At 49.0% G+C, this 17,930-nt stretch overlaps 1 non-coding gene across 1 annotated transcript; it reads left to right on the top strand.

Moving 5' to 3' along the window:
* Positions 1–17,586: 17,586 nt before the first annotated feature.
* LOC123646715 lies at positions 17,587–17,693 on the top strand. The gene has a single exon (XR_006737977.1). It is a non-coding gene; the product is annotated as a U6 spliceosomal RNA (small nuclear RNA).
* The last annotated feature ends 237 nt before the right edge of the window (positions 17,694–17,930 follow it).

The raw sequence follows: 17,930 nt of genomic DNA on the forward strand, positions 1-17,930 counted from the left end.
TTTTCATTGACTTCAGCACCATGTGATCAGGAAGTCTGGCCTCCCTCCATTTCCCCTCCCGACTAAAGAGAAACATTGTGTAGCGGCCGCCACGGCCACCGGTGGGATGGCCTTCGCCGCCTGACGTAGGGAGATAAAAATAACCGGCATATTTAAGGCAGGAGCAGGAATCCCGGCGCTCACACGCGGCCCGGTCAGTTCCCGAGGTCGCCGGCGGCGCAGCCTGCGGGGAGGCTCCGCGCTCCGCTGCGCGCACAGGGGGCCGGTGCCAGCGCCGCGACCCGGACCTCGACCTTGACCTCGAGACTCAGGCGGACCCAGGCCGGGCAGAGCCTCGCAAAGCCCCAGAGAGGCCGGGCAAGGCTGGCCCGCGGCAGTCTGGCTCGGGCGCGCTGGGCTGGGCCTCGGTTCTGTGTCCTGCCTCCCTGGAGATGAGAAGGAAAGATGCGGTAGCAGAGGGAGGGTGGCGCAAAGCTTACTGCGAGGGGATGTCAGAGAGCCTTCCTGTCTCAAGGGAAGGCCCACGACAAGCTGCCAGTAAACAAAGCAAAGCCACCTGCCTCTGGCCAGACCCCCAACGGAGACACACCACTGTGCACATGCACACCAAAATCAAATCCCCCTTCCACATCCTCCTGATCCGTTCCAACTGCACATTACAAAGATTTGCAAACATGTGGCAGGGCTGGAAATAAACAAGAAGCATTTAGCAAGCAAGAAGCTCTGGTGTGTTTCTACGTTCATGCTCTCTTTTAAAGCTCAACCCGCCGTACACAGGAGGTTCTGTTGTCCTTATTTTACACAAAGGGAAACTGAGGCTCAGGGAGATGAAACCACATGTGGGTGATACTTTCCCCACCACCTCAGGGGCCTCCCTCAACTGCATTTGCATTGGCACATTGATTTATCATTCTGGAAACCACCTTCCTTCTGCTCCTCCTACTCCCTAAATAAAATTAATACCCAGCAAAAACAATGATGGTGAGCATTCCACTGACCTGTGAAATCTCAGCTTTGCACTTGCTCTGGGCCAGGAAGAAGTTTTTACATCCAATTAATAACGGGAAGTCTCCCTGCCTTCTGATGTCTAAAGTAACAAGATGTTTCAAAATTCCTGGCAGTTTTTCACCTAAAAGCCAGATGTGCTGATGAAAAATGAAGGGATGCTCACCTCTAATTTTTTTTGTATTACAGAGACAACAAATACCTGTTTCTCTGGGTAGAGGAGGCAAAGAACTTTAGTTTAGGGAGACTTGGGAATTTATCCACGAAGGAGGATGGAGACCCCAGAGTCTGGCAGGGTTTTATTGAATGCACAGCACCCAGCACAATGCCTGAGACTTAAGAGTACTCAACCCATCATTGTTGGACTGAATGAACGGGTGGGTTGTGGAAAGTGTGAGGCAGCACTTAAAGAAACGTGGGATGATGTATGCTGGTCATATCTTTAGTGATGGGAGAAGCATGATTTCATCTAGTCCTTATGGCAATCTTAGAACTTGTATGTAGGGAACCTGTAGTGCAGAGAGTGACTTGCCCAAAGCAACACAGCTAGGGTGTACTGGCTCTAGAATTTGAACCCAGGCAATCTAAGTCAAAAAGGCAAGTTCTTAACACTAGGCTAAATCCAAAGAGGTACCCTAAGAGACATCAGAGAAAGGGACCCAGCATTTACCAAGCACCTCTTTTGGCTCAAGTTCCATGCTGGCTACTGGAGGGACTAGATCAGATGCCATGAGGTCCAGGCCCTCCAAGAGGTGAGTTAGGAAGCCAGACTGGACCTCAGGCCCCTCGAAAGCCGCCCTTCGTCCTCATTCATCTCTGCATTCCCACCATCGACACTCACAAATGTCTGTTGCATTGTCTCCCCAAAGCAAAGCCTTCTTTGACTACTGCCAACCCCAGTGTATTCAGATCTCCTCCCTGTCCCGGCATTAGACGTGCACATGCCTGCATTAAAGCACCTGTCAATCAGTGTCCCTCTCAGGAAGAAAGGGAAAAAACTCCATGTTGAGCTCCTTGCTTACCTACTTACCTGCTCTCCCATTGTTCTGGGAGCACCTTGAAGGCAGAAATGGTATCTAGGTCCCTGTAGACTCCGAGGCATGGCAGCCACTCACTAAATATTTGTGGAATGATGAATTAATGAGTGCGCATCAGACCTTCACTAGCCCCCCTAACAATATAGGCAGCCCCTTATCACCACCCTCCTGGTTTTCTCTATCTCAGCATGGAACTTGTCACAGTGTGTAATTTAATCTGTTTCCTCTCCACCTCCCATAAACCCACAAAGGCAGGAACCACCATAGTATTCCCAACATCTATTAAAGTGCCGCACACATTGCGGGCATTCGATAAACACTTGGAAAATGAATGAGTGAATGAATGAATGAACAAGTGACTCAATCAACACTTTCTGGAGCAAGTCCTACCTTCTATTTACAGTAAGTTTATTCCAAAGTCTGTCATAACTGAGCAAAGGCACTTGAAATAATGTCATTACCCGGGTTGTATTCACGAAGTAAGTGCCTTTGCTTGGTGCCCACGTCAAATCCCAGTCTCATCCATATTGATGATAAAAAAGACTTAAAAGGGGGGTTATTGAATGAGGCCCTTCTTCTCATACAATGTGGGCTCCAGTGACCACTATAGTTAGCGCTGCACACAGACTCCCTTTATGCCCCTCTGTTTTCATTAGCTCGGGTAACTTGCCAAAGAGTGATCCTTTTGGGCTGAAATTTTCCATGCTGGGTCTTGGCAAAAGGTGAATTTTGGGGAAAAGTTTGAATAAAATCCCTTCAGCCATTTTTTAGTTTGATGAGGATGAAAAAAAAATACATTCTTTCTTGCTTTTAATTGAAGACATTTTTAGGACACAGGAAACTCCAATGGAGTTGAACTTTGAAAACTTGAAACTCATATCTAAGCCCGTCTGAGCTAACTATGGACATCATCTTGGGCTCAAATATTTTTAAATTTAATAATAATAAAAGAAAACCTAAGAAGGAATTGAAAAATCTCTTTGCAACCTTAGCAATCATGACTTTTTTTCCCCCACTTGGGCCATATAAGTCTTTCTGTGATTCTAGCAAATCACAAAAGCCCAGGGATGTTTAGAAGAGATTATAAAACTTGGATTTCAGCTCCTATGCCAAGACAGATAATATTTTTTCCTTCTTTCTTTTGTTTTAAGAATCTTCCTTCACATTATACCAGGAATATACGATTTAAACCATAGCCTCAAAAAATAACAAAACTGAGGTTCCTGGAATTAAAGGACCACTCCTTCAAAGCCAAATACACAACTTGCTTTCCAAAGCTTTCCTAGACAAATGCTAACCAAAATATTTTATATCTCGCATTGGATTTTCTCAATACTCACATCAGTATCAGATTCTTGCTTTCTTATTCACTGGAAACTACCTTAGACTTGTCATGTTATGATTCTTGCCATGGAATTATTTTCAAAAAGCAGTGCTAGGCTGGAAAGTCAGAAAGACCTGGGTTTGACTCTCTGCTCTGATGTTTACTAGGAAAATACCTTAACCTCTGTAGACCCAGTTTGTTTGCCTGTAAAATGGGGATAATGATATTGACTCAACAGTTGTCAGCAGGATTAATTGGGCCAAATCTCCCCCGGCCCCAGTTCCTGGTACAAAATAAGTGCTCAATAAATGGCAATGTGCTTATGCTCTTCTTCTGTCAACTATTTATTCCCATGTATCCTGTCTTTACACTACCTAGTCAGCACCTTTATCTTTGGCTTCTTAGCTCCTCATGGGGTCTGGTCCAATCTGAGACACATGGTAGAGACTTGCAGAACAGAATCAAGCGAGTGCTGCCTGAGCATTTCTGTTGCTGCTGTATATTTTCAGAGATGCCAGCAAATGTCTTACCTTTAACTGCTTATTTACCTTTCTTTTCTATTAGAACGACCTTTTCTACCTTTTTAAATCTAGGCGGCAGCTAGCAGAATGGGTGAATGGATGAATGAACCAGTAAAGGCCTCCAGTTTCCTTACAGAACCCGAAGGCTGCAGCTTGGCTTTAATTTCAAGTAAGTTTCATTTTAAGTCAGGCATTGTCTGAGAGCCGGGATTTATTTGGAATGCACATTTACCTTGATGGTTGTGTATTCAAAAATCCACCACAGCTCAAATGATCTTATATATATGCAGTTGTATTTAGCACTAAGCAAGCAGGGCACAACCATAGTCTTTTGCTGGGACAAAAACTGCCCCTATTTGAATTTCCACTGTGCAGACGTACCACTGCTCCAAAAGAGAAAAATGCTACAAGAATCAAAAAGAAAAAGAAGGAAGGGAAGGAAGAAAGGAGGAAGACAGAAAGGATCCTGCTCGAGCCAGCACACTTCCACCTTCCCTGATTTGTTTGTTTGTTTTCTTTCTGAAAGTTTGGCTGGCCTTCTTGCCTCCTCTTTAATAGCTTATTTTTTTTGAAAAATTAAAGATGGTTAAGTTCCAGCTATGTGCCATTTCTTTTGGCACATCTTGTATCATTTCATGCTCATCTCATTCATTTTATAGACGAGAAGCAGGCTCGGAAAGGTTAGGAAGTTTGCCCTCAGCGACACATCCAGAAGATTCCACTGCATTACAAGGGCACTTTCAAATTCACAAGTTTTCTCCAGTTTTCCCCATCACCTCGCAGCCACCCAGCACAGAGTGCTTGTGCACACACACCTACTCACACTTCGTTGATTATGTCTTACAGAAAGATTCAAGATGGAAAAAGCCTATTTATTGAAACAGACAGATAAATTCCCAGATTCACAGCAGGGTTAACTCTGGGGGGAAAGAAGGGGATACCACCAGGGAAGAGTCCACAGACAGTTTCAACTGTGTTTGGTAAAGTTTTATCTCTTAAGCTGGATGATATTTACATGGGTGTTTTCATGTTGAACTTTATACCCGTGTTCATTTGTCATGAATCTGTCATAATACATGTTAAGATTTAGCAGCATTGCCTGATGCTCACTCCCACTCCTTGCCATGCACACACACATCCTTAAACATATGCACAGAGTCGCACTCTGCACACTGACAAGTACACACATGCACTGACACACACTCACCCATGAACATTCACACATCAACTTACATGCACTGAGTCACAAGAACCTACACACATGCTTGTGTTGGCAAGTACACGCTTACACACACACGAAAACATGCTGCCTGCCAGCCCCAAGCTCTGACCACGACTCCTCTCCTTCGGTCAGGGGCAACAGGGTCAGACACAGGGACCTGAAACCTGGGAAGCTGAGATGACACCAGCCAAGCGATGGGAGCACCAGGAGTGGGCAGAGTGAGGACACACAAGGCCTACTTTCCGGAGCTGGCACAGAGGGATGTCACCAACGGCCAGTCCCACAGGGGCCAGTGTGTGGGCCCAGACCCGTGCAGACGTTCTCCCGCGACAGGCTCATCTGGGAAGGGACAGAGTTAAGGAGCAGAGGGAAGACTCTGGTCTTTCACAGTTCAGGGTGGGAAGCAGTAACTTGTGTGGGAAACAACCTCCTCAGAAACCATAGCAACGCCCATTTGGCGGCTCTGGATTGGACCCCGACCAGACATTTATTAAGCAGCCTCATAAGCTGTGGTCTCCAGAAGAACAATACCAAACTGATCAAATGTTAATAGCTTCAATCTGTTCCTCCTCACACAGCTCCCACCCCTCCCCCTTCTCACCAGACTGTGCGTTGCTGCTTCCCAGCCTCAGCTGAAAACTGCCTCGGCACCTTGGTTGGTCACCCTACTAAATCTTCAGCTTGAGGGGGCATCTTCAGCTCCTCCAGCTTCATCACTGCCCCTATGCAGCCAGTCTCCAAGATGCACAGTCTTTCTCTTAAGGATATAGCTGCATCCCAGTAAACGCTGATCCCCCATCCATGCCACCAGCCTCTCCTACTTAAAATGCCTCAGGAGCCTCCCGACCAGTCTCCCTACGTGGGCAGGTGTTCTCCAATCCATCCTCCACAGAGCCACCAAAATATTCCTTCTAGAACACACCTCTGCCACCGTTGCCCCTCAGCGAAAGCCTCACAAACAGGCCCCTGCCCCTGGGTTCAGGTGCCCTCAGGCAACCTGCTCTTTGCACACGGACCACAGCCCACCTGCTGGGCTAGGACAGGGGACTCCTGTGGCAAATAGGAAAAGTATGGTCCCAGCTGATGTGCAAGTCCCACTCTTGGTGAGGCGACAGACACTGACTAACCATGTGACCACAGCTGTGGCAGAGCCAAAGGAGCGGTAGCACTAAGAGAGCTCACGAGAGGGACAGCGCAGCCTGTTCTGGCGGATGTCAAGAACGGCTTCCCCCAAGCAAAGAATGGGATGTTAATCTGACAGCTGTGGGGTGGAAAGGAGTTAAGAAAAAGGAAAGGGGGAGTGTTCCAGAAAGAGGGAACATGGTATGCACAAATGCTCTGGGTGCTGCAGGAGCACACGCAGGACCCGGAGAGCAAGGAGAGAGGGGCACACGATGTGGCAGTTCAGGGGAGAGATCATGTCTGTTAAGTTGTGGAAGAAATTGGGGTTATCCTTCGGATTTTAGTAAAATGACCAACTGTCCCAATGTGCCCCAGCTCAGAGATTTCCTGGGATGCCGGACATACAGCGCTAAGACCTGGAGGGATGAGGTTAGGGTGACCAAGGGTGACACCCAGGTCTCTGTTCTCCACTGCTAAGTGTGAGATGGTGCCGCTCCCTGGATGGTACCAGGATTGGAGGGAGGGTGACAAAGTCGGTGGCTGAGCTTGGGAAGTTCGGGCAACATCCAGGTGGGGATGTCAGCTGGGATCCTGGTTCTGCTGGTCTGAGGCTAGAGGTCTTTGCAGAGAGGTCTGGGAGCTGTCAGCATAGAGACAGCCGTTGACATTTGGGAGTGGATTAGGCAACCTGAAGCTGACAGATAAAGTAAGTCCTGGCCTTGAGGAATCCCAGTGCACAATTGCTGGTGGTGAAAGGCGACAGCAGGTGAAGGAGGCTGAGGAAGGGCAGCCAAGGCTTTCAGGAGCCTGTGAGGTCTCAAAGCATGAGAAGCAAGAGTGTCTGACGGGATGGAACATTCCACCGCGACCAGTGCCACTGGAAAATGGAACAACTGGGAAATGCTCGCTGACTCGGGAATGTGGACATCATGCCGACTCGTGAAGCAGTGAGGGTAGAGGGTAGAGGGCGACTGAGGGAGTGGGAAGGAAGGAAACAGAGGCTGTGTGCACAGCACAGAACATTTATTTGGGAGATTTGGCTGGAAGGGAAATGATGGGCCAGGAGCTGGAGAGAGACGTGCGGGCAAGGGAGGGTTTACTGTAAGGTGACAGACCGGAGCGTGGTTAAACACTGCTAGGGAGGATCCGGTGGGGAGGAAGAATGGGAAGACACAGCACAGAGAAGGGCTCGTTGCATCCCCACAGCACGCTGCCTCCTGCAGGCTCTGCACCTGCTCGCCAGACACCCTGTGCATCGCGCCTGTGGGTACCTTCCCTTTGTCCCTGATGACGCTTGCTGGGCTCCAAGTGCCACCCTGGGAAGCCTTCCTTCCTCTGTATTTGGACAGCCCAGCACACACACCTCTACCACAGCACCCAAATCTGGCTGGTTTCCACGTTATCTCTTCCTCTGAATGGGCAGCTCATCAAAGGCAAGAAACTCGCCTGGAACCTTAGCCCAGGGCATTGGCTGGCCCAGAGTGTGTGCTCAGGAAACATCTGAAGAATGAATAAGTGAATGAATGGTGTTACTAATGATGAACTGTACAACACACGTGGGCAACCGTGAGGACAGTCTGGGTTGGGACAAGGGTGATCTCTGGTCCCCCGAAGCAGGGCCCTCAAAGAACCTGGTTCCTGCCATCCCCGAAGGGGAGGGGTTGGATGGGGTTGGGAGGAGGGTGCGGTGGACTCCTCACCAAGCGAGCATTCTGCCCTTCCATTGTTCCTGCCGGCTGCACATGCAAAGTACAACATCCACCAAGGCCCACGTGATTCCCCCTCCTGTCCTCCCTCAGCAGGGAGGGAACAGATGGGTGTAATTTATGCCCACGCCCTTCACTTGCAGCCCTGGCACTGGGGAGACGGGGTGCAGGGGCAGAGACCCACCCAGGTTCCACAGACTTCTCTCAGCATCTCTGCAAGAGAGCCACAGTGGGGGGCAGCAAGCTCAGAGCAGGAGAGGACAGGCAGAAGGGGAGGAGGGAGAGAAGGAAGGGAACTGCCACTTGGGAGTGTCCGTGGCATTCCAGCCTGTGTCCCAGCTGGGCGCACACATTAGCTCAGCACATTTCTGCAAGGAGCAGGCTCTTGCACCTGCTTCCAAGACTAAGAAACTGAGGCTCAGAGAGGTGAAGGAACTGCTCCAAGGTCACCCAGCCGGGGAATGGCTGCCGAGCCAGGATGCTAATCCAGGTCTGTCTGGCTCCCAAGACAGCCTTCTCCCCTGCAGACCCCCTGCGGAGAAAGTCACATCTTCAAGCCTCCCTCCACCCTCCCTCTCATGGGTCATGTAGGGTGCTGGGCAGAAAGGACCCTTGAGGCCCAGGCTCCTCTGCTGAAGAAGGCTGGGCACTGACGCCAGGGCTCTAGGAAACACACATAGACGAGCAGGAGAAGACGGGGCTGGAGGGAAACAGGAAGAGGCACGTGGAAGGATCAAGGGACCGCATCCTGCCAGCAGGAGCACTGGCTTGGAGGTGACCCCTCCGAAGGCAGCTTCCTGCATCCCACCCTCAAGGCTGGAAAATGGGCGAACGGTGATATTCTGAGGAATGCTGAGCCCCGAGTCACCAAAACATACCTTCCCAGACACCTCCTTCCTCTTCATTCCATGGCAGCTGAGGCAACTGGCACAGAGGCCACATGTGTGGCAGTCAGGGAACCCGGGTGCAGGCCCCAGATCCTCTGCATGCCACTGTGTGCCTGTGGTCTGACCCCCTGAGCCCCAAAAAGTGGGATTATGAGAAGGAGGTAGATAAATCCAACCTGCAAATGTGTCCATGGGGCCCATTCAGTGTTGTTTTGGTTTGGTTCCTTTTTGCTCTATCAGATCAGTTGTTACTTGTAGACATTGAGACCCTGCACCTAAAAGTCCAGATTTCCAGCCCCTTCAAGTAATCAGAGTGTCTGCGACTTGGTTGTGCATTGGCCCATGGCTACAATTCAGGGGGGACCTACACACTTCAGTTTTCCACTGTCCCACCTCTCCCCCCACGACTCTTCAATGTCATCTGCCCCTGGGATGTGGCATTTGCTGTCCCTGCTGTAAAAACCATTTTGCCATAGCCCTGAAACTCTGCGCACCTGGAGAGCAGTGGCCCCAACCAGTTCTGGCTCATCAACATCTCCCCAGAGCCCAGCACAAGGCCTGGCACCCAGTAGGTGCTCAGCCACTCATTTGTTTAACAAATATATATGGTGACTCTCTACTCCTTGTAGGAACCACCTGAGATGCTGGAGATTTGAGCAATGAACAAGCCAGATATATTATGCTCACAGCACCACAATCCATGAGACCAGTTCTATTATTATCTCCAGTGTACAGGTGAGATAGGGAAACTGAGGCACGGAGAAGGTGAAGAACTTGCATAAGGTTCCAAGATAAAGAGAAGCAGAAGTAGGACTCAAACATACCAGTTTGGCTCCAGAACCAATCAGTTCTCTGAATCAGGGGTCTGCAAACTACAGCCTATATGCCAAATCTTGTCAGCCACCTGTTTTTATAAATAAAGTTTTATTGAAGCACAGCCAGAACCATTCCTTTACATTGTGGCTGCTTTCACACAACAATGGCAGAGTTGAATGGTTGCAAGAGAGATTCCATAGCCCCTCAAAGCCTCAAATATGTACTCTCTAGCCCCTTACAGAAAAAGTTTGCTGCCCCCTGCTCTGAACCACTATTGTAGGCATCCTATCTTCATGAGAGGTCATTGCTGTCCTAAAATTTATACCGAGGAGGAGGGGGCAGACAATTTTAAAAACCCATAAAACAGATGCATATTGTGGTGGAGAGGGTCTTGGTTGCTCCTACACTCAGTGCCCAGAGAAGACATCTGTAGAAAGGTCATTAAGCTGAGATCTGAATGACAAGGATCCAATCACACAGAGATGGAGAGAAGAGACTTCCGGGCAGGGGACCAGCTGGGGCAAAGGCTCCAGGACCTAAGCATGCAAGGGGTCTCCAGGAACAAAAAGACATGCTTAGAACCCAGTAGGTGAGAAGGAGGCACACGGGTAGAAAAGGGGCCAGTGGAGAAGGACTCCTGAAAACTTGTGAACAGATGAGCTGAGCGGGTCCTGGAGGAGACCCTAAGCTCCCCCCGCCCCCACTGACATTTGTTGGCTTTCTGCATCCAGATCCTTCCCTGACACTGGCAGGACCTCCTCTGCCTGGGCTGTGAAATGAGTTCTCACTGTGAGCCGCCCTTCTGGGACAGACGTAGGTCAGAGGCAATAAAAGACATGACGGAAAAGCCCCTTGCAACAACGACAACGCAAGGCAGCCCTGAGGCCTGCCGTCTGCCCCTGACGTGTGTGCCCGAGTGAGCCGCGAGCTTCCTCACCCAGAGAGCGGGAGGCCCCAGGAGGCGGCTGAGGCTCCTTTCCCAGCCAGGCTGACTCACAGTGCAGCCCCACACGCGCCCCACAGCCTGGGACGCCTCCCCTTCGCACAGCCCTTGGCTAGTGGGGAAGGCTTGTTGCAAGGAACTAGGGTAAAAGTCCCAGGAACTTCACTCCAAGGCGTCATTGAGCCTGCAGGAGGCTGAACAGAGTGTGTGTGGGTGTCTGTTGCCATTGAGGGACAGGAGCCAAAGGGGGTGTCCGGGTCATACTGTGTCCAGAACAGAGCAGGTTTTCTAACTGTCATGTATCTAGCTCCTGGGTCATTGCTGCTGTGGGTAATGCTAAGTGCCTGTTTCCATGCCTGGCTTGTCAAAGCTGCGAGGATTTGAAAAGGGAATTAAGTGAGTGATGCACAGATGAAAGACGTAGAGTCCAGCAGGCCAGAGGTGGCTTCTTAGCTCCACCCCTTATTAGCCATGTGACCTTGGAAAGTCACATTCCCACTCTGAGTCTCGGTCCCTTCACCTGTGAGGACCACTTCCTAAAAAAGTTGTTTTTTAGGGTTGTTTTGAGGGTTAAGCAGAATTGGAGTCATTCTGTGAAGCCCTCAGCAAAGGGCAGGGTATGCAGCAGCTCTCAAAATATTAGCAGCTCTCCCCTCCTCGGTTCCCAGCAGCCAGGCGGCGGCCTGGCACAGCCAGACGGGGTAAGATCCCAGATGGCGCGGAGGGCCTGGTGTCTGGGGTCTCTGTGTGTCTGATGCATGGGCAATGGTCTGGCTCTCCAGGACATGTAGAGGACAGTCCTGAGGATGCCCAGGGTAACAAATGATGCTGTGACTGAGCTTATTAATTAATTAATTAATTCATGAAACAAAAATCTAGGGGGCATCTGTCTGTGCTGGACCCTGCGGGAATCCAGGAAATACAGAGATGAGGAAGAGAAGCGGTGTTGGGAAGCAACCAGACAGCCACGTTGGAGGAGGATGAATCGCATGGCAGGTACATAAACAAACACCGGCCCAGTGAGCACACAGACAAGTGGCCATTTTCTTGTGTTCTCTGGGCACTAACGTAACTCACCCACAGAGAGAGCCATCCTTCCTGCTTGTAGGAAAACATCACATCAATCGAAAAGCAGGTCATGTGAACAACTCAGGTTTTGTCTTCTAGACAAATCTGGATTCAAATCCCAGCTCCTTCAATATCCAATTCTGCGACCTGGGGAAATAGGTTAGGATCTCGGGTTCCTTAAAACTAAATTGGGGCTAATACTACCCCGTCTGGCCCAGAGGCTTGGAAGGGTGGAAGAGAGGATGGACAAGCTGATACTTGTGGTACTGACTCTAACTGCCCTCTGATACTAGTTGTCCTCTTCTCTCTGTTAGAGAACCCCATGATATTAGCTGAGCACATAGCCTCCCAGAATAAATTAGAGTCTCCCTTGCTGCTATGTTTGGCCAAGCAAGTAATTTCTGACCAACAGGATATAATTGGAAAAGTTGTATGCAACTTCCAGAAAGTGTGCGTAAAGTACACTCTGCCTCATCTCTGCCTCTCCTCCTTCCTGCTTTCTGGAATGCAGGTGTAATGGCTGGACCTCTAACAGGCATCTTGGACCATGAGGTGACCTTGAGAATAGCAAGAAGACAGAAGGAGCCTGGGTCCCCGACACGATGTCACATGCCAACCCTGGACTGGACCACCTCTGACTTTTACATGGAAAAGAAAAAGCTCTCTCACTTGCTAACGCTACACTTGCTAAGGGTTTGAAGGAGGAGTGATGTGTGAAATACTTGCAACTGAATCCAGTTCTTCCTAACCAACTGTCATTAATGTCTACACCACATTCCGGGGTCGAGCACTGTGTTCTTAGGTCTAGTGAATACGACGTGGTGAGCACTGCCCCACAGGTCACTGTCTCTATTTCCTCCTGACTGAGGACCCCTCTGGCCTGGCACTGAATTGCCTCCCATGCCCGCAAGCCCTCCCTCGGTCTCCAGTTCTCCTTCAGTGAGATCATAAGCCCTGTAGGATGCTCTCGGTGGGCTGTGTTCATTCACAGATAACAATGACTCTGCCACAGAGGTCAGGTGACTACCATGTCAGAAATATGGGAACACCCTTACAAATGCACAAAGATGAGAACGTTTCCAAAAGCAGGGTCCAAATTTATATAGAGACCGAGTCCAGCTGGGTGATTCAGCACCAACAGGCTAAAAAGAAATCCATGTATGCACTTGTCCAGTCCGTACCACGGAATGCCTTCTCCAGCCAAGGCACTGTGCCAAGCCCTGCAGGCCAGAGGGCGGGAGAAGGCCCCATCCCTGAGAACCAGGAGCCAACATTCAAATGAGGAACTGACATGTTCACACAAAGCAAGGCACTATGCTGTTCGCTCATTCATTTAGCAAGTATTTACTGAGCACCTACTATGTACCAGGAAAAGGGTTAAACTTCTAGGGAACAGGCAGCATATAGAAATTCAGCCTGGGGCTGCCAATTGAACATGAAAACACCCATCCTCACCCCTTCGGTCCCAAAGAAGCTAAGCCCCCCTCAAAACTTCCTCCTTTTGCAATCCACATTTTCCTAACAATGCAAGGGATCACAGGGCTTAACAAACAGACTTGAATTCGTAGAAGCTGACCACAGGGAAGCAGGAGTCCAGTCCAGGCAGTGGGAAAATACCAGTGCTTTCCTGTGTCGTAGGTTTGAGTCCAGGACATGAGGCCAGCCCTCCAGCCCTGAGCCTCAGTGTGCTCATCTTTAAAATGGTCTGGTTGCTGCCACCAGGCACACCTGAAGTGGAATCCTGGCTCGTCCACCACCCGCACATCTAAACTGTGTGACCTTGAGGAATTGGATGAATGTGTCTGTAAAATGGGAACAATAGGCCACCACCCACTTCTCCACCAGGAGGACAAACTTCTCCCTATGGAACACAAGAAGGAGGAGCAGGCGAGGTGGGGGGCGGGGGCAGCCTGCGGCCCTCCCGCTCTGCAGGGGCCTTGTCGATTCCTTCCTCTTTCTTTTTTTTTTATTTGTCTTTTCTGTTGTGGTGGTAAAATATACATAATATGCAAGTGCCTTCCCGTTTCTGGGCCTCGGTCTCCCCATTTAAAAAGCGATGGGGTTGGCCTAGGAAGATTCTGCTGCTCTGCCTCTATTCAGAAGAAGCCAACTGTAACATTAAACTAGAGGATTTCCTGGACTTCTCTCGAGTGTGACTTAGCAGCCTGGTTTTCTATTTGCAGGGCATTTAACAATCAATCATCCCAGAACAATATCCAAGCAAGCATTTTACCGGGGAAGTTGCAGGAGGGGCGGACGCCGCCAGAACGGGGCAGAGCACGCAGGGAGTGTGGCCCAGCCAGAGCCTTTCGAGGCCTGAATTTCAGCGGCACTTGTCCGCAGCAGCCAATCATGTGGCCTCTGCTGTATCCAGGAGCCTCATTAAGTCTGTTTTATAACTCTTTTTTGACAAGTCAGTCCTTCAAAACAGGTTTCCTCATTGTGCAGAGGGTGAAGTTCAATCCAAACTTTTTTCTGCAGAAGAAACTGGGTGGACCCAACTGCCAGGGGACCGTCATAAACTCCGCTCACACTCTGGGGCCCCAGGAAGCAGAGGCTTCTTCAAGACACCCTGTTAATGTCTCTGCTGAGAAGAATAATGCAATACAAAAAGTAAAAAACCCAGTGTCCCAGTACCTCCTAACTGCCTGCACTTTCTATATCTTTAACCTTGCAAATCCAGTATTATTATCCTGGTTTTCTGAAAGAAAAACTCTGGTATTCAAATTCTCGTCCACCTGGTGCCAAAGCCTTAACTCTTTCCATTCTGCCAGCCACCTGCCACAGATGGTGATTGCTGGGACTAGACTCCTCAACAGCCCAGCTTTTAAGGAAAAATCTTTGAGAGCTTAAGTTACCATATTCTTTCTTGGGCCCCCAAAGGAAGACCAGCCTCCTATCTAGCCTGGTCTTGGAACTGTGTGTGGTTTGGGAAGCTGAGTTGGAGTTGAATTCTCCGTCCATGAGGACAAGGCAGCCGCAGGCCCTGTAGGAAGGGGACTCACCCAGTGGCAATCGGGCTGCACATTTGAAAATCTTGCCTGTGAAATTTCTTAGGGCCAGTCAGGTGAGACAGGCCTCCCTCGTGACTCCTGAGCCTTGCCAGAGTCATAGCCACCCCTTAAGAGAAGGTCAAGGGGACACGTCAGGGAGGGCAAAAGGGGGACCCACAGGTCAAGGAAAACCCACCTCCCGCAGCCTCCTAGAGAGAGAGTTCTCAAGCTCACCTGACAGAGTCAATGCCTGTCTTAGAGGGCAGAAGTCAAGCTGCTTGCCGAGGTCACACAAGGTCCTCCAAAGGCTGGCCTGTCCTCCCAGGGCAGACATCTCCCACCACCTACTCCTCACCACCTGCCCACGGCCAGTGCTTGGCCATACAGAAAAGCAAGCCCTGCTAATGGCTCGGGCTCTCCTGTGGCCGTACAGTATGTGTTCTTCCCCCTGTTGCAATGTCTGCCCCACCCCAATGAATATCTGTGCATCCCTCGAGGCCATTCCAATTGTCACCTTCTCAGTGAGGCCTTTCTTAGTCCCCTGGTCCCTCCATTTGCCCAGTACTCTGTGTCTCTAGGCAAACTACTTAGCCATTTGGTGTTTCAGTTCTCACCCTTGTAAATTAGGATAATAATAGTACCTTTCTCACAGGGTGAACGCAAAGAGTCTATGAGGTGAAACAAGTTAGTGCTTAAACAGAATATAGCCAGACCTCGTTTGAGATACTTACCCACTCTCACCATTCTTACCCGGCCTGGATTCCAGGGACCCAGGAGGGACTTTGCCAGCAGGAGCTCCAGCCACATGGCTCAGCCCTCACGCTTCTGTGCAGCAAAGACCTCCTTGGCTACCCTAGCAGAGGAGCTTCTGCCCCCCAAGGGCCCCCACAGGGCTATGTATGTGCCACCACAAAGACCCCTGACCCCTGTACAGCAACGGTCTGTCTATACCCTGTTCTCCCGTTGCACTGAGCTGGGGACCATCTCTGAATCCGAATGCTGGCTGCTGCAGTACTAAACGAATGCCAACATGAAACTTGTTTTCTTCATTCATTCCTGGAGAAACCTCCTGTTTACAAAGCAAGACTCCAATTAGAAAGGAGATGGGTGAAAGCTTCATGATTTGCCATAGGCTGCTGTCCGTGGAAGTAGAAAAGAGGTAAGATTTTCTATCTCAACTTTCACAGACCTGCTACGTCACATTTTGGGCAAAAACCCGAATAACCCTCTAGTCCAACGCCTGTTAGATGCTTGAATCAATGCCAGTGATGGGGTACTCACTGCCTGCCCAAATAATCCAGTCCTTATTCGATATCCCTGACTGTCATAGGGTTTCCTTTGCACTGGTCTGCTGCCTCTTTCATTAGTCACGCTTCTGCCCCTCGAGCCCCATAGAATCGGTCTGCTTCCTCCTCCCAGGATAGAGATTTTGAGGCAAGGCTCTTATACTCCCCAGCCCCTTCTTTCCTCCAAAGGAACACCCCAGTTTCTTCCTCCGAGACCTCAGGCTCCTCCCCAACCTGGCCGTCTACTTCCACCTCAGTGGACGGCCACCGGTTTGTCCCCCTCACACTGCGGGACCAGAGCTGTGGACAGAACTTCCAGTTGGCTCCACCCAGCACGAAACAGCAAGTTAGACTCTCAGAGCCATCTAGGGAAGTTCAGCTCCCCGCCTTACAGAGGAAACGTAAGGCTGTAGACGTGTAATCATTTACCCAAGGGCTCTGATTCGCAGTAGAACAACAGAACCACATTTATCCACAACAATAAACAATATCTTCATTGTTGCTATTGTTTTCACTGGCAGTGGTATCACAGGATGAACTCATGTTGGACTTTGGTCTTAGCATTTTGATATCTTCGTCAATGATGTCAATTATTAATCTTGGAATTCCTCCTAGTAAACAAGTTAGTTAAAAAAACTAATTAAATAAACAAATAAATAAATAGAGGAAATCCTTAGAAACAGAAAGTAGATTAGTGGTTGAGGGGGAGGGGTGGCATTATTGCTAAAGGGTATGAGATTTCTTTGGGGGTGATAAAAATATTCTGAAATTTGATAATGGTGATGGTTGCAGAACTCAGTGAACATGCTAAAAACCACTGAACTGTGTATTTATAAGGCTGAATCTTATGGCCTGTGAATTATATCTCAATAAGGCTGTAATTTTTTAAAAAATAAAGAAATTGCCAACTCTCTCAAACTTTCTTCTGCTTCGTGGCCCTTTTTTAGTGCCCTTGGTCAACAGATTCTGAAAAGAATCCTAGGGATTGGAGGGTTGATACACTAGTTAGAACAAACCTTGGAAGTTCTTTATTGGATATTTTCTAAACCTCTTTTTCCAAGTCAGCATTCCAAAAAATGGGCTCCGTCACAGTTGGTTTTAGTCTGAGATGTGAACTCCCAGGCTACAAGTTATGAGCACTGACTGTCAAGCGCCTTAAGCAACCATCTTACTTAGTCTTCCCAGAAATCTTTAAGGTATTAATAGTATTTCTCAAACTTGAGTGCACATCAGAATCACCAGTGAGGCTTGTTAAAATGCAGATTCCTGGATGGCACCCTCAGAGTGTCTGATTTACTGGGGATGGGGCAGGACTCAAGTTTCCAGGTGATGCTGTTACTACCTATCTGGGAACCCCACATCACACCTTGAGAATCACTGCTCTAAGGAGCAATCCCCTGGTTTTACAAATGAGAAAACTGACACTCAGAAAGATTCAGTAAATTGTCTAGAATCACATGATGTGGCAGATAGTACTGTGAGTTCACCTAATAGCATTTCTCAAATCTCTTCTCTCTTGCTGTCTTCCAAAATAAGAGGTTGGAAACTCTCATAATTCTTTTCCAGCATCCCTTAAAGCTAGGGATGGCTGGGCAACATGATTCCAATCAGTATCCTCTTCTTACTGCCTAAAATGCTGACAAGATGCTGGGAGAAGTGCTCGCTTTTGCAGCATGTATACTAAAATTGGAACGATACAGAGAAGATTAGCATGGCCCCTGTGCAAGGATGACATGCAAATTCATGAAGGATTCCATATTTATTTATTTTAAAATAAATAAATAAATAAACAAGATGCTGGGAGATGTGTTCTCTTCTCCCACAAAAGCAATATGCTAAAGACGTTGAGCAGAAGAACAAAATGACCCTGGTCCTCCATGACTGGCAGCTGACCCAAGGATCTCAACACTATTGAAGGACTTCTTGTTATATGCGAAAATAAGCCACTGTTGGTTTAAGCCACGGTTAGTCGATCATTCTGTTACTTATACCTGATATCA

Source organism: Lemur catta, chromosome 10 (assembly GCF_020740605.2).
Source record: "Lemur catta isolate mLemCat1 chromosome 10, mLemCat1.pri, whole genome shotgun sequence".
Lineage (NCBI taxonomy): Eukaryota > Metazoa > Chordata > Mammalia > Primates > Lemuridae > Lemur > Lemur catta.